General features: G+C 46.6%; 1 protein-coding gene across 1 annotated transcript in view; it reads right to left on the bottom strand.

Moving 5' to 3' along the window:
* Npas2 (neuronal PAS domain protein 2) overlaps nt 1-13440 on the bottom strand; it is a 175123-nt gene extending 161683 nt beyond the window's left edge. The window contains exon 1 of the mRNA XM_042695555.1: nt 13321-13440. The gene's annotated coding sequence lies outside the window, so the exon portion shown is untranslated. The remainder of the gene's footprint in view (nt 1-13320) is intronic.
* Between the last annotated feature and the right edge of the window lie 1740 nt (nt 13441-15180).

Below are 15180 nucleotides of genomic sequence, written 5' to 3'. Positions count from 1 at the left end.
AATATTTCACTATGCGTAACTGGTTCAGGAAAATAAAATGATAAAGAGATGCCCCAAGAGTAACAGTGACAGAGTTATGGGGTAAAACAGACAGGTGTGAAAATAATGTGGCTGACCCTGGCTCCCAGGCTATGCTTAAGAAGCACTATTAGAAGTAGTTGAAAGTTGAGTACAGGTGCTCATGCCTGTAGTATTCCTACTACTTGGGAAATGGATATGGGGGTGTGGGAGAAAAAAGTTCTCAAGACTCCACCTCAATCAATGACAGCAGTGCACATCTGCTATCCCAGCTACAAAAAAAAGCACAAATGTGAGAAGTGTAAGCACCTGTCATCCCCAGTGACATGGGGACACAGGAGGACCAAGCAGCTCAGGCTCCCCTAAGCTGCATAAAGGGAGACCCTATCTCAAAAATAACCAATGTCAGGGGGGCACCTGTAATTCTAGGTAGGCAGGAAGCTGAGAGCTGAGGATCATGGTTCAAGGCCAGCCTGATCAGGAAAGTCTGTGAGACTCTTATCTCTAATTAATCACGCAAAAGCTGGAAATGGAGCTGTGGCTCAAGTGGTAGAGTGCCAGCCTTGAGTGGAAAACCTAAGGAACATTGCTTTAAGTTCAGGCCCCAGTACAGCCTCACTCTAAGAATCAGTGCCAAAAACGGCAGGAGGCATACCTTAAGAGATAGAACATTAAAAAAGAAAAGTTGTTCAATTACTCCTGCAGAGGGTAATTGCAGTTAATAATATCATAATGTATAATTCAAAATAGCAAGAAGAGGAGGTTTTGAATGCTTTTTATCATGAACTGATAAATGTTTGAAATGATAGATAACCTACTTCCTGAGCTGATATAGATGTACCAGAAGAACACACTGTATCCCATAAAAATACACAATTATCTTGCCATTTAAAGGTTACTCAAATAGATAGGCATTTTATTCCTCATCTGAGTTATGAGCAAGTTCTGGGCATGTATTCTGTTTATCTGAAAGACAAGTCAGATGTCAGAGATGAACAAAGGGAGCTGGTCCTCCGCAGTGAATGGGGATGGGCTGTGTGTAATCTTGACCTGTTTCTCCCTGTACCCATAGGCTGCAGAACTTGCCTTCCGTATCTTATTATACACATGTCCCAGTGCTGATTGTGGAGAGCATGAAGAAAGATAAGGTGAGGCAGGGAAAGTTGGCTTTAGTCTCCAGTGTGGCCTTCCCAGAACTTCTGGGTGGTGTGTGCACAGGCTGACTTACTGGAACCAGAGCCTGAGAAGCCCCTGGTTTTCTAAATGAAGAAACAAACCTCCTTGGATCTCAGGAAAGCACTGAGCCACCTGGAGGGGTCACCTGCAAGCTCTGGGCTCAGAGACAGACCTCTGTGCTGTATGAGTTTCCAAGTGTCATTTGGAAAACCATGAGCCATGTTGCCCTGGGTGATCACTGAGTTCTTTTCCTTCTACCTCAAATCCACTAAGTAACCATGTGAATACATTTCTAGCTCCATTGAGATCAGATGAATCTTGTTTTTCAAAGTATTTGTCACAGAAGGAAAATAATAGGGTCCAGGTCAAGTGTGGTAGTACATGCCTTTTATTCCAGCATTAAGGAGGAGTATCATGAGTTCGAAACCAGCCTGGGTAACTTAATAAAACTCTTCTCAAAAAATAAATAAAACATCAAACGCTGGTGGCTTGTGCTTGTAATCCTAACTACCTGGGAAGCTGAGATCAGAGGACTGAAGTTTGAAGCCAGCCTGAGCAGAAAAGTCCTGACTCAAGTGGTAAAGCACCAGCTGAGCCAACATGAGATTGAGTTCAAAACCTAATACTGCAAATAAATTAATTCATTCATTGAAAAAAAAAGATCCTTCTGGAGTAGAGGAATCTGAGTAGTAATACCTCAAGCCAATGCTCTCTATAAAAAATATAAAAAAGAAAGGTTACAGGAAATAGCACATGAGACACATTTGTCACAGTGAAAACTCTACAAAGCCCATACAGTCTCATGGGAATATACACAAACTATTTGGTTTGGACTGAAATCTCAGACACAAAAGGTTATCAAGGTACTTTGCTCTTATAAACGGCGAAAGGTTTTGCAAGTAGCTGTCACCCTGAGCAACTGCCAAGACATTTCAAGTGCCTGATTTCTTCTAAAGTATCTCGGGTTCTTCATTATGTTGCTCTAAGAGGATGCTGAGCTATGATGTTTTTATTTGCTCTCATGCACCCTGTCTGGGAAAAATCAAGTACTTCATTCCAGAAGAAAACAACTTGAGTTTGCCATTTACCCAGCTGGACAGTGGGAAACTAGTCACAGCAGCCAATAATTTAAAACACACACACACACACACACACACACACACACACACACACACACACACACACTTCTTTTCTTTCTTCCTTCCTTCCCTTCCCTTTCCTCCCTTTCTCTCCCTTCTTCCTTTTGCTGTGTGTGTGTGTGTGTGTGTGTGTGTGTGTGTGTGTGTGTGTGTGTGTGTGTGTGTGTGTGTGTGTGTTGATACTAAGGCTTGAACTCAGAACCTTGACACTCTCCCATAGCTTTTTCACTCAAAGTGCTCTATCACTTGAGCCACAGCTCCACTTCTGCCTTTGTTGGTTAGGTGGAGATAAGAGTCTCAGCTTTTCCTGACTGGGCTGACTTCAAACTGTTATCCTCACATTTCAACCTCTTAAGTCACTAGGATTACAGGTGTGAGCTACCAGTGCCCACCCAGCTTCACAGCTTGCTTTGTTTCCCCTACCCCTCCATATTCCCCCCCCCACTCTTTTTCTCTCCCTCTCTCTCTCTCTCTCTCTGATGCAGATCCTGGGGATTGAACTCAAGAGTGCTATCCCTTAAATTTGTTGTTCAAGGCTAGTACTGTTAACACTTGGGCAAAAAGCTCCACTTCCAGCTATTTGGTGGTCAAACTGGAGATAAGAGAGTGTCACAGGCTTTCCTGCCCACACTGGCTTTGAACCATGATCCTCAGAGCTCAAACTCTTGAGTAACCAGGATTACAGCCATGAGCCACCAGGGCCTGGCTTTGCTTTTCATTTTTATAGTTAACTTTAATAAGCCTCTGTGCCCTCCTCTTGATTTCCAGCCTTGAGTATTGCTCTCTCCTTATAGATAGAGAAGCAGTTGTGACTCTTAGAGGCCACTCAGTTTCCATTGACCACTTCAGGGCCCCAAAGCTTTCTGCCATGGGCCACAAGCTGTCTTCATTGAACGATCTCTTTATTCAACCATGTTGGGTGTCACTAACAGATACAATGATGTCCACTTACATGTGCTATGATTTAAAATCAGGTCATGGGTCAGCAGTGGCACACCAAAGAAAAGGATGAATATTTTTAATAGAGATCTTATAGTCACAGAGACAATATAGATGGCAGTGTTAGAAGTCCTGAGCTGTTAGAAGGTACAAATGTAGCTCTAAGAAGGTGCAAGGGATAGCACCCAAGAAGACCCAAATGGGAATTAAGACTCTACAGCTAATTGGAGATGCAGCCATAGCCAAAAGACAGAACTAAGTGAATTGTGTATATAAAGTAGAAGTTACCTGGCTGACTGCTTTGTAACAAAGGATCTGTGCAAACACAGTACAGGTCAAGTTTTTTTCCCCTAGGAAAAAGGGACATGCAGTTGCTCTATTATGTAAGCTATACCCATCATCCTTTTTTACTTTTGTTTTTTGGTTAGAGTGTTAGGTTTTTGCCTAGGGCCAGTCATCGGCTGTGACTCTCCTATCTATGCCTCTAGGAAGGCAGGTGCATACAACCATACCAGCTTGTTGATTAAGACGGGATCTCATGAGCTTCTTGCCCAGGCTGACCTTCTAATCTCTGCCCCCTGAGTAGATGGGATCATAGGTGTGAGCCGTTCTGCCCAATCTTCTTGTTATTTTGTTTTGTGTTCTTTTCTGGAGAATGCCACTATCTAGGCACAGGGATAGACCAAAAGAAAGCCACTGTACAACTAGAGAAGTAACAAATAACTTCCACTGACTAATTTCATCTACAGCCCTCCTTCCATGGCCACGGGTTTTACATCAGCTGATTCAACCAACCTCAGACTGAAAATACACAAGAAAAAAATTGTGCCTATACTGAATATACATACTTGTTTCCTTGTTCTGCCCTGAACAACAGAATATAACAACTGTTTCCACAGCATTTCCATCAAATTAGATATTATAAGTAATCTAGACATGATTTAAATATTCAGAGGACATGTTAGGTGATCTGCAGTGCCATTTGCACATCCTAGACTTTTACAGTGATGTGGATCCTGGACCCAAGCTCCCAAATAGTCTGAGGAGAGATAATCTGTTTTCACCAAAATCACCTTCAACTCCACATGAAGGAGTCCAGACTTCCCTTGAACACAATCTCCAAAAGGAGTTTTGTTTAGATCTAATGACTGTAAAGCTAATAGTCAAAGCATAGGAGTTATTTTATCAATTTCTTCACTTGGTTGTGTGGAATGAACAGCAGGTTTTAGAACACATTTAGTGACCAGCATTTCCATGATCTCTAGACCAGATAGATGGAGGTCATGTCACTGTTTTCACAGTGAAGAGCTGAGAAACAAAGGCCAAGGGTGAAAAGTCCCAGAAGCAGCTCAGAAATACTTGACTTCTCTCTGATGAAGTCAGTTTGTCTTGAGCCATCAATCCTAGAGACTATTATCAATCAAACCCCAGATCTGATTTGGAATAGAAGCAAAATCCCTGGCTTAAAGACCGTAAGTCACCATGTTAGACTGCTGTGAATGGGTTTCTCTCTTTAGCATCACTGAAGAGGAAAGAAGAGAAGCCACAGAAATAAAATCCAGAACCAAGGACTTGGAGAGGTCACACAGAGTTTGGACATCTTCATGTACCCATCAGCTGCACTAATTTCAGAACTGGATGGCACTTCTCAGCAATACTCCATTCCCCATCTGAAAACACCGGCGAAGGGATCCTTGGCAGGGCTGGTCATACGGCAGGCAGCCCATATGGAAGCGGTGACGTGGCAAATGTTAGGTCAACATGGCAGCCAGCCTGCCTTCTCTTTGTCCTCACTACAAGCCAGCTCCAGGTAATGTCTGTTTCCTCCCTCATTCTTGTCACCGGGCAGCTGATGATAACTGCTCAGCCTGCAAAGTGCAGACTCATGATCTTGCCTATGTCTAAACAAGACCTAACCTTAAGGAACAGTGGAAAATTGAAGTCATCAAGTTTTTAAACTCCAAACATACTCATGATGGTTTGAATCTTCAATGACTTCCCAAGGCCCACACATTAAAGTCTTGGTCACCATTCTAGTTCACTGTTGGGAGGTGGTGGGACACTGGAAAGGTGGGCCTAGTGGAAGGAAGTCAGGTTATTGAGACTATGCCCTTGGAGGGGTTACTGGGTCTGCTGACTCCTTCTTTTCCTTCTTCACTTGCTGGCTGCCATGAGATGAACAAAACTCATATGCTATGCACTTCTTCTTTGACATTCTATGTGGCCATGGTGTCTGAAAGCAATGTGGCTGAGTGACCTCTGAGGAAACGATGAAACTTTCCTCTTGTTTTTTTTGGGGGGGTCCGGTCGTGGGGCCTGAACTCTGGGCCTGGGCCATGTCCCTCAGCTCTTCAGCTCAAGGCTAGCGCTCTACCACTTGAGCCACAGCGCCACTTCTGGCTTTTTTCTTTTTGCTTATGTGGTGCTGAGGAATCGAACCCAGGGCCTCAGGCATACAAGGCAAGCGCTCTACCACTGAGCCACCTTCCCAGCCCCAGAAACTTTCCTCCTTCTAAGTTTTGTTATCTTGGGCATTTTGTCATACTCGCAGAAAAATGACTATCACAATACTAAACAGATGTTTCAACCTAACACTAAAGACAAGTCTAAATGCTACTAAAGTAGATTATTGGGGAAATCACCCCAGAAGAACTATAGGCCCACTGGAAGAACCAGTGACTAGATGCAGGACTTGAAATGGAATTCATCTGTCTGAATTAAGAACAAAAAGTTGTTCATGTGTGTATGCCAACGATATAGTCTTAAATGATTGTTTAAAGGCATTCTTATCTCTTGGTGGTCTCAAATTTTGCTCTGATAATTCCATTTATACCAGGATACTTGGGATGCTTTTGTGTACAACAAAGACTCAAAGTCTACTCTATTGTTCCTTATTATGTCCCCAGGAACTCTATTGATAGGTTTTATTTCCTGTGTGTCATATGTTTCCTATGGGAGATTTTTCCTTTGTCATATTGCTTCTGCCTTTCCTATCAGAGGACAGCATATGGCTAGTGTTTCTGAGTACAAGAGTGGCACTTGGCAAATGTATTCTTCCCTAAAGGGGGATTTCCATTTCTTTCTTTTTTTTTTTTTTTTGTCGGTCGTGGGGCTTGAACTCTGGGCCTGGGCGCTGTCACTGTGCTCTTCAGCTCAAGGTGAGCACTCTATCGCTTGAGCCACAGCACCACTTCTGGTTTTCTAGTGGTTTATTGGAGATAAGACTCTCTCGGATGTTCCTGCCCGGCTGGCTCTGAACCACGATCCTCAGATCTCAGCCTCCTGAGGAGCTAGGATTATAGGCGTGAGCCACTGGTGCCCGGCGGATTTCCATTTCTTATAAGCATCACACACCCCATTTGCTTTGATGTCTTCCTTAGCAGAAATGAAAAATGTCAAAGAATCCAGCAAACTCTTTTCCCAACCATATCTCCTACAAGGCCTAAAGTGTTTCTCTAAGTGACTACTGAACATTCCAACAACTGAATTCAGGGTCTGTCAGACTGAAAACTAAGAAGTTGTATTGCTTTCAGGATCCAGTTTGCAAGGACATCTCCATCCAGGGAACAGGTTACTGAACTGGTATGTCTCCTAATAACATTTTTAAGAAGTCTTTTAAAATTACTCTTTTAAGCTTGCTGGTGGCTCATACTTGTAATCTAGCTACTCAGGAGAAGCATCTGAAGATCATGGTTCAAAGCCAGGAAAGTCCATAAGATTCTTATCTCCAATTAACCAACAAAAAATCTGGGAAGTGAAGCTGTTGCTCAAGGGGCAGAGTGCCAGCCTTGAGCAAAAAAGCTAATGGACATCACTTTAAGCCCTGAGTTCAAGCTTTAGTTCAGGCACAAAAATAAAAACAGGAAATAACTCGGTGAGCCACTTAAGTCATCTTTGGCTTATAATGGTGATGGTGATCTGATTTGTAATAGAATCGGTTATATTATTAGAAAATGTCTACAAGATCATCTCCATTAAAAAAATCAAATACAAACATTTTAAGGCCTAGGAAAAAGGCTGACAGGAAATACATTTTAAAATGTGGGACATCTTGATCCTTGCTGATTCTTTGCTCTTTTCCAAAACCTTTATGATGACCCCCTACAAACAGAAAAAAAGTTTTAAAATTCTCTTTAAAATGAGTTTTTAATATTGTATAGCTTCACAAGAGGCTGGACTCACACAGCTTGATTTTCTCTTGCCTGCTTCTGGAAGCCTGGTTGATTTTCAGTGACCTAAGCATATTTCTGAACACAGCAAAGCAGCAAAATCCACAAAGTTGGGGTTCTTGAAAACTGGGGCCTTTAGGTCTCATTCCTGCCCTCAGTCTTCCGTCTTCCTGGTCTCCATCTCTCCACTGTCCTGAAGGCCTGCCTTGACTCTACTAACTCCTCTACTTTACCATTTCCCCTGAACATCAAAGTGCTACTGCCAGCCAGGCACTGGTGGTTCATGCCTATAATCCTAGCTACTCTGGAGGCTGAGATCCGAGGATGTTGTTCAAGGCCATCCTAGGCAGGAAAGTCTGTGAGACTCTTATCTTCAATTAACCAACAGACAACTGGAAGTGATGCTGTGGCTAAAGTGGTAGAGTGCCATCCTTGAATAAAAAAAAAAAAGAAGCTCAAGGACACTTCCCAGGCCCTGAGTTCAAGTCCTAGTACTGACACTAAAATAAAAAACACTATTGTCATGCTCTTAAAAAATTATTTTCAAGGTGTACATTTATAGAATGTGGAAAGTGTGGTAGCAAAGAAATCTTTACCAATAATAAATGAACCTCTAGCAATTTCCTTTGAGGAGCAGAATGATACTAAAGCATTTCTAGGGCCACTTAGAGCACTAAAATCACTGCCTTGGCACTGCTACAGGTCAGGAGGAAGTAGTCATCTTGAGTATGGAGTGGAAAGTGAACCCCAGGCAAATTCCCACATGTCCTGCAATAATGTCAGATAAATTATACTATACTGAAAGGACTGATTGATAGCCTTAATCCTTTAAAGTGCTCCACTGGAAAATGAACCTGCATGCACGCACACACACACACACATACAACACACACATACATCTTGTGTCTGTGTGCCTGTAAGAGAGAGAGAGTAAGACAGACAGACAGACAGACAGATATACTGGGGCTTGAACTCAGGGCCTTGAGCTCTTGCACAGCATTTTCTGCTCACGACTGGCACTATAGCACTTGAGCCACTCTTCTACTTCCAGTTTTTTGCCAGTCAATTGGAGATAAGAGTCTCACAGAGTTTTCTGCCAGGGCTGGCTCTGAAAGATGAGCTTCAGATCTCAGCTTCCTGAGTAGCTAGGATTACAGGCATGAACCACTGGCAATGGCTCTTTGATGTTTAAGAAAAAATGGAAAAGTAGAAGAATAACTAGAATCAGGGCAGATCTACCACCAGTGCCAAGTTACCCTCTGCGTTATATTTTTAAGGCAGCCTAGATCTACAGAACCTGCAGGTTAAGCACGAGACACAGCGCCAGGTAAGATATCAACAAAGCTAGCCTGAAGAAGGGTAGAGGTAAGTATGCGCCCAGCTACTCTATTTTGTATCTATTTAACTTCCTATCCGATGAACCTACCTATCTTGGTTCTCTACTCCTGCCTTGAGTTTGAAGGCCTTACTAACTTAATCTCGAGTGGGTAAACTACATGGAAAAATATTCAAGGAAATACCTCATCCTCCTTGCTTTCTGGTCCCTTCTCTCCCATCAACAATAATATCTTCAATCACTTTTTCTAGGCCCAACAAGTGTCCTTGACTATTGTAATCCTCGGAACTAGGCTAGATAAGCATTTTTCACTTTTTTTTTTTTCCTAGCAGGGTGCTTAGACTCAGAAAAATTCAACAGTTGCTCTGAGTCACACAGTAGATGAGCAGGAGCTACTTGAGGCCTGCTTAATTTCAAAATATGCACTTTATTTCTTGCAAGTTACAAAGTTCCCCATTTAGACAACACTACAGATCATGGTTAGCAATGTGAAAAGTCCTTCCAGAAAATCCCCTTTCCTATGTCCTTCACTGGCCACTCTGCAGAGCAGTCTCCCAAGAACTCACTCTCAGTTTAGAAGAAAATGAATCCATCTCTTTCTCTCTTCCTTATCTTATGGGCTTCTCTGGAACAGGTAGGTCCTGCCTCTGTCATTGTACCATCTGGGGTTACTATGTACAGTATGTTCAGTAGACATGTCCTGAACTGGATCAGGCAAATCCCAGAATCCTGTTACTACATGGCATCCAGACATGATGCTCAGATGAGAAATGATAAAGCTGACATCCCAACGTAGATATCCTGAGTCGAATCTGCATTGAACAAGGCCCCTCTGTGATTAAGGGGCATTCTGAGGTCCCACGCCCACTGCCTGTGCAAACAGATTGTTAATTTGCACCAGTATAGGAGACAAACTCTCTATTTTAAATAATAGAATGACACATAAAGACCTGAAAAAGTTCAAATGGTGTCTGAGGAAAAATTACCTAAGAAATCACTTTGCTTAAAATATCAAGTAGTCCCAAATGTCAAAGAATTCAAGTGAGAATGAAGGCACTGGCCTAAGGTAAAGACTGCCTGAAAACTCTCTTTTGAAACACATGCTCCTATTTAATAAATGTTTATTTAGTGCTGTAAGATAGTATTAATCATCATCAGATTTAAAATGGAATTGCTCATAGTTAAGTACCCCATTAGCATTCAGAAAGTTCTAACCTTGGATATTAACGGCTGACAAATCAGCTAATATCCCATACCTTATTAAGCACCTATCATGAATGAGGCCTTGTAGGGATGAGAGGAAGAGACAAGATATGAATATGACAATCTCTGACCTCCTGTTTTTGCTACAAATAGAGTGACTATCAAAAATATGCAAATCAAACATTTTTGTAAGCAAAGAAGTCATCAAGTACCATTTTCACTATTTAAATGTGAAACCCAATTAGATGCTTGCTATGATAAAAACCAATTAAACTGTTGGTGTAACGCAGCCAAGAACACTGAGTCACTAGGCTATTTTCAATGCCTCACAATCCAATCTGACCTGCCTTGGGAGAGAGTTGTTATATCCAGTATGTTATCAGCATAGGACAGCCAAGATCCAGTCTGGGTAAGTATGGGACCTACCACTACCCTGGAACAGCACGGGACATATCACCAGAACAGAAGAGCATGAGGCTTACTACCAGCATGAGACAGCAATCATATTAGAAGAAACTGGCCATTCATGTCAAGAACAGAACACATATTTGTTTTAAAATTAACAGCCCTTGTGGGTTCTTGGGATTCAAAACCAAGACTCTATAAAAAAAAAATCAACACAAAAAGTATGCACAGATATAATTATAATCCTGAAGAACTTCAGTAATGTTGAATCTCTCACTTAAAAACAAGCAAGCCATTTGAGCGGGCTCCATTGGCTCATGCCTGTAATCCTAGCTACTCAGGAGGCTGAGATCAGAAGATCACAGTTCAAAGCAAGCCTGGGCAGAAGTCCATGAGACTTTATTTCCAATTAACCACAAGAAAACCAGAAGTGGCACTGTAGCTCACATGGGAGAGCGCTCACCTTGAGCTGAAGGGCCCAGGGTTCAAACCCCACAACTGACAAAACAAACAAAAACCAAGTAAGCAAGCTGGTGCCAGTGGCTCATGGCAGTAATCCTAGCTACTCAGGAGGCTGAGAGCTGAAGATCACGGTTCAAAGCCAGCGTAGGCAGGAAGGTCTGTGAGACTCCTATCTCTAACCAGAAAAAAAACTGGAAGTGGGGCTGTGTGTGGCTCAAGTGGTAGAGAAGCAGCCTGGAGTGAAAAAGCTAAAAAGGACAATATCCAGGCAGCCCCAGGACAAGAAAAAAAATTCTTTAAAGCAAGCATTGTCAAGAGTGAGCTATAAAGTCTATCAAGAGTTAAGAGAGATTGTACAGAAAGTTTAAGTGGATTACTACCATTAATGATACACCAAGTAACAAAGATTTTCTCTACTATTTTCACTATTTCTAAAAAGCATTTTCATTATTAAACAGCCAGAAACATCAAACAGGATGAAACCTTTTTAAAAGAACAAAGTAAGCTTTAAGACGATCGTTGCCTATATAAAGATTGATCCTCAGATCAATCCTTCCTTCCAAGAGAAGGATGGAAGGACTGATGACATTGGTCAAGATGCATTGTAGTTTTGTACAACTACCTAAAGACAATGAAAAAATAAAAACTTTAAAAGGTTTATTCTTTCATTCCATATGAACATCTCCAATGATGCCCAGGAATTGTTTTCATCATACTAATTAGGGAAGTTTACTGGGTTCTTAGAACTTGGCATGTTTGATTCTTAGGGGCCAGGTTAACATTTTATAAATATATTTTCTGTAGATTAGATTCCCTTTTTTAGCCTGGCCAGAAATAGTGAGTATAAAACTATTTCTGAATTTACATACAGTGGGGCATCAGGAAAAAAAAGATGCATAATTTTTTAAGAGGAAATTAGCTAAAACCATACTAACAATTCTTCTAAGTCACACTCCCCATCTCTCTGTGAGGTGGAAAGTAATTACTGATTGTATGCCACACACTTTATTTTTAACTAAATCTTTAAGTAAACTGCTGAGAAATAGCAATACTTCTGATTCCGGTTTAGCTGTAATGAGACATTGAATTTGGTTTTGTAAAATAGTGGCCCAGGTCGGACTGTTTCTTTTAAACATTAGGCTTATGTTTACTCAAAGTTTATTTCAAAATCATTTTTTGGGGGGGGGAAGTATCTTTGGCAACCATTTTTCTTTCGGGAAATCTCAGCAGCAGAAAGCAAGAGCGAACATATACCCTTGAATTTGAAGGGTGTCTTCCAAGGAGGAAAGCTCTGTTTTTAAATGCAAGCCAAAATTACTTGGCCAATTCACCAGTCACCGGATGGGGATGAGGACTGGGTTGCTGTGGGGGACGCAGAGGTGTCAATACAGCTAAGTCTTGCCAAGAGCTAATTACCTGGGAAGTCCAAACCGAGGGGGGGGGGGGAACCTCTTCTAAGGAACAAGAAGGCTTGGGTTCTAATGATCAAGATCGACTAGCTCGTCTCTGCTAATTAAATTAATTCAATTTACCTGTAAACAAACAGGTTAACCATTCTGACGAATGCGGGGTGAATACCACAGTATTGATTAAGGAAACAAAAGAACTCGCCCATCTCGGACCCCTGCTTGAACACCTGTGGAGTGCATGAGCTTTTTTAACTCTGGTAACTCAAGCCTCTTGGATACCATCTTCGGAGATTCCGTCCGTTTGTGAACTTGCGCAGACATATTTACAGTCTGCATCTGGTTTCAGCAACAAAACGGGTTACTATCTATGAATCACAGAGCTGAACACAAACTTTCTTACCTAGAGGAGTGGCGGGCACGGAGGGGGGCTGGTTTTGAATCTGGCTCCTCGGTACGTGTCTCCCCGGTTCCCAACCCAAAGCTCCTCCTTAGAAAGGTCAAAGGTCCATTCTGGTTCGGGTGCACACACACCTCCCAACAAAACGCCTCGCCGGCACCCCGACCCGGTGGCCTCCCGAGGAGGGGGCCGGACGCGCGGTCGAAACGCACGGGACCCAACACCCCATCCGGCCCGAGCCCACTCGGACCCAGGGACCTGGAGACGCGTGATGGGGCTCGGGGAGGACAGCGGGCCATCTCCACGCTACTGTTGGGGGGGGGGGACACAGCCCCTATTCAAGCCCGTGGGAAGATCCCCAAATTCCGAGATTGGGGAAGGGGGTGCCCGGTCCTTGTCTCCAGGGCGAGACGCACCCGAAGCCCAGAGGCTGAGCCCCCGCTGTCTGTCGTCCCCGAGGCGCTGATCCAGACGGCCCGGCCGTGCGGACCGAGGGGAACTCTCCTCCCCGCGGCCCGGCGGGGCGCCCCGCGCTGCGCAGTCTCGCGCCCCTCCCGAGCCCGCGCGTCCCCCGCGTCGGCAAGCAGGTGGCGGGGGGTCCTGTGCCCCAGGCGCACGCACTCCACCCCGGGAACCCGGCGTGGCCAAGGTGCCGAGGTCCTCTTACCTCGGAGCGGGCCGGGGCGGCCCGACCGGGCCGGGTGCAGACTGGGCCGGGAAGACGCGCCTCCCGCCGCCGCTGGGGGCCCAGGCGGCGAACGAGCGCGACGAGCTTCTCCCGGGCGGCGGCGGGAGGCGCTGCTCTCGATCGTCGCCGCCGCCGCCGCCGCCGCCGCCGCCGCGGGTTTCGGGGCTCCGCGGCCGCCGCTGCTGGGCCGCCCCCGCGCCGGTCGCTCGGCTGCTGCGGGAGGCCGGCTGCTCGCGCGGCAAACTCTTCCGCACGCTGAGCCGGCGGGGCCAGCCGCCGCCCCCGCTCCTCCTCCCCCTCCCGCGCCCTCCGCCGCCTCCCGCTCCTCCTCCCGCTCCCCTTCCTCCTCCTTCTCCTCCTCCTCCTCCTCTTCCTCCTCGGCTGGGCGGCCCGGTCTCTCCTGGCTCCGATCCAGCCGCGGACACGCACCCCGCCAACGGCGCGGGCAATCGGACCCCAGGACCCCCGGCTTCTGCAGCCAGTGCAGACACCCCGGTGCCCCCCAGGCCGCCGCTGGCCCTGCGGGGCTGCGACGGGTGCGGATCCGGCGGGGAACCTGGGGTCGGGACTGGCAGCGCTGAAGGGTTGCGGGTCGTGCTTGGCGGAGAACCGGTGGGCGAGGGCGGGACGACGCGGGACTAACCCACGGAGGTCCTGTTAAAGTTGTCGCTTGGGGCGGCGGGGGCAAAGAGGAGGAGGAGGAGGAGAGAACAAGATCTTCAGCCTCCGCCTCGGTAGACTCTCGTGCCCGCAGCCACCCTGCTGACCCGGGGAAGGACGCGGATCTCACTGCCGCTCTTTCCCCGAAGCTCCCCGCACCCCAGCCCCGCCGGGCCTCTCTGCGGGGAACCCTGCGGTTTCTCCGGGGGGTGTCGGGGTGGGGGTCCCGGGAGCTGAGAATAAACATTTTTGTTAGCTCAGGATCCGGGCGGCGGCTAGGGAGGGGAATACCCCGCGCCTCGGCCTAGGCGCACGTCGGGGGGCGATGCGGGGGGGGGGGGGGGGGAACCCATCCAGGGTGGCCGGGAACGGATTGAACGGCCCGCCTCCTGTGTTTTCTCCTGCAGAAGCCACGCGGGTGAGGGGCTGCGTCCCGGAGCACGCCCTCCGAGCCCGCCCGGCCTCTCCCCTCCCCCCGGCACCGGGGCAGGAAATGTTCCACTGACCTACATATTTTTCCAAACATACGTGACCTTTTTTTTTTTCCTCTGTGGGAGGAGACAGGCGAGAATCCAAGAAAAAGAGAAGCTGGAGAGAGGGGGGGGGGGGGGGGAGAGAAAGAAGAGAGAGAGAAGGGGAGAGGAAGGAGGCGCGCTGGAGAAAACACGCAGGCTTTCACCCAGCTCCCGCAAACAGCCAGCCGACCCTAGATGCGCACAAATAGACCCCAGGGGCTTCGGCCGGAATCCCCGAGTCCGAGCTGGGGGGGGGGGGAGGGGGGAGGAGAGGCCGTGCGCCCCGCCCAGGGCCGCAAAGGTGGCGGACTTCCCCGAAATTCGCATCCCCCCTTCCACCCCAGCGGCGGCGATCGCTGCACCGACGAGGCACCGGGGTGAACACCTCCCCGCCTCCAACCCCCGCCACCCCACCCCGGGAGGGGAGAAATCCATCCCCACCCCCAAGTCCACTGACAAAGGTCACCCCTTTCCCTGCCATCTTTCAGGTACATTTCCTGGCGCGTCCCGCGCTCGCGCGCACACCCATTCTGGATAGTGGCCCTGGGAAGGAAAGCGCCCCCCGCTGGTCCTTTAGTGAACCCACCGATTTTATGGCCAGAAGGGGTCTCCTGAGGTCTTTCCTTTCCCCCCAGGGCCAGACTGTTAGGGACTGGGAATTTGC

This window comes from Dipodomys spectabilis, unplaced genomic scaffold, assembly GCF_019054845.1.
Source record: "Dipodomys spectabilis isolate Male_0828 unplaced genomic scaffold, ASM1905484v1 ptg000187l, whole genome shotgun sequence".
Taxonomy (NCBI): Eukaryota; Metazoa; Chordata; class Mammalia; order Rodentia; family Heteromyidae; genus Dipodomys; species Dipodomys spectabilis.
This window is presented reverse-complemented; position numbering and strand designations above follow the sequence as displayed.